Source organism: Echinops telfairi, unplaced genomic scaffold (genome assembly GCF_000313985.2).
Source record: "Echinops telfairi isolate 266 unplaced genomic scaffold, ASM31398v2 ScPeMD7_23;HRSCAF=83, whole genome shotgun sequence".
NCBI lineage: Eukaryota > Metazoa > Chordata > Mammalia > Afrosoricida > Tenrecidae > Echinops > Echinops telfairi.
In genome coordinates, this window is record NW_022103920.1 from 62,917,535 (window position 1) to 62,919,954 (window position 2,420).

Sequence of the window (2,420 nt, forward strand, 5' to 3'; positions counted from 1 at the left end):
GGGAGAAGGTGGCTGGGGAAGAGTGTGGTAAGCAAACAATGCCATAGACAGGGGAACACTAGGGAATTAAATCAACAACAAGGAGGAGGTGGAGATCCTGTGGGTCTTGGAGCAACAGAAATCTAGCTGAGAGGAATTACTAAGAGCAGAAGTAGGGGAAAGGTAATGGTGGGGCAGGAGGAAGGCAAAAGAAAACAGAGGAAGGATCTAGGAAGCAAAGCTATGTATAGAGGTATAAGCATAGGTGTGTCCATATGTAAATGCATTAATCCATAAAAATAGATGTATTGGCCTATGTACAGAATGATCTTTCAATAAAGTAAATAAATAAATAAAAATTAAAAATGACATTTGTGTTGCTCCAAAGACTTCATCCAAAAGAGTTAAAAGAGAGCCCACAGACTAAATCTATAGGAAACTGTAGGACTTCAAGAAGAAAAAGATAAATAATCCAATTGACAAATGGACAGAAGCCATGAATAGACAGTTAACCAAGGATCACAGCCAGGTGGCCAACAAGCCTATCAAGAAATGCTTGCAACCACTAGCCATTCGAGAGAAGCAAACCTAATCAATGATGAGCTGCTACCTCACACCAACACCATTAGCAGAGTCAAAAATAACAAACAGAAAATTACAAATACTGGTAGGGAGTGAAGAGACTGGGACCCTCATACACCGTTGGCAGGGCTATAACACTGTACAATGACCACCATGGAACACAGTGTGATGCTTCCTCAAACAAGTGGTGTACACCCTAACTTAAAAAGGAGCAAAGACGAACAGAGAGATACACAACCAGGTTTGTTACAGCATAATTCACAATAGCAAGGAGAGGGGAAGCCAGGTACCTGTTGGTGAAGGAAGGGATCAACAGATTTGGGTATATACATACAATGGGCTACTATGCACCTCTGAAGAACAATGTTCAAACCATCAACCGCCTCATGGATGGATGGACTTGGAGAAGAGTGTGCTGAGTGAAGTCGGTCAAGCACATGAAGACAACTGTATGAGATCACTTTTTTAAAATCAAGGAAAAAGGTTTTCATATCTAAAATATACTTTGATGATATCAAGGAAGGTGGGGGCATAGAGGAACGGGAAAGGAGAGGCGAGGGAAGCAAAAATAAATAAAAATAAAACATGGAAACACACCCAAACTCCAATTTGCAAAACTGGGGCTCAAGAAAAGCTGTTCTTAAAGCTGCGTGTCTAAGGTACAAACCTGGGGCCAATTCTCCTTAAAATGTTCCTATCTCCAGTCTCACCTCAGTTTTAGAGCCGTGGTTCTCAACCTTCCTCATGCCGCGACCCTTTCATACAGTTCCTCATGTGGTGGTGACCCCCCCAACCATAAAATTATTTTCGTTTCTACTTTATAACTGTAATTTTGCTACTGTTATGAGTTAGGCGACCCCTGTGAAAGGGTCATTTGACCCCCACAGGGGTCCCGACCCACAGGTTGCGAACCGCTGTTTTAGAGATAATAATCCAATCCAAAAACTGGAGGGAAGGGGCTTTGCAGAATGGGGCATGCTGGAGAACCAACTACCCAGAGAGTGCTGTGATTCCCGGAGAATGAACAAATTTCATTCGCACTTCTGTAGAAACAGAAAACAAAGTCCTAGACAGGCTTCATGGCTGCCAGCCCAGAAACTTCACTGTAAATCATTTGGAGAATCGTGTTTGTCAACAGACCATTAAAATGCCTTTAATGGTAGTTGCTTAAATGCAGTCTCTTGTTTTCACCACAGCCTCCGTTCTTGTGGAGAAATCCTGAAATTTGTCATTATTATGCTGTCTTAGAAGTGGTCTAAGGCAGTTGTTGTATGAAACAAAAACCAAAATACAACAATAAACTTCCGAATGGGATGCCAGCTTTCTTACAGGAGGCAGTAGGGAAACCACAGCGGGAGGCGAATAGCAGCAGATTCGTCAGGTCTCCAGTGAAAGACATCGTCTAGCCCCGTCACTAGCTCCGCCGTTTGATGAGTTTCTGCTTCCCAGTCAGATCCGTGAGTTGTTGGGATGACCAGCAGAAAACCCTCAGCAGTAAGGTCTGCTTTGACATTTGTAGCTGAAAACGACTCCGGTCACTCCACCGAGCTTAGAAACGTGATCATGCTGCTGACGTTCCCATCGGGAAAGTCCCACAGGAGGAGGGGACTATTGAGCCATTCGAGTTTTTAAATTCTTTATTTAGATTAGATTTGGGGGCCTTGGTTTATGTTCTTATACTTTCAATATGAGTTCATCTCCATCTCTATGCCTGAGTTTCAATACAATATAGATAGATAGAGGATAAATGATAGAGATAGATAGATCATAGAAGATATAGATTATATATATATGCATACATACAGAGAGAATAGATGGTGATGGTGATGGTTATGGTGATGATGATGATGATGATGATG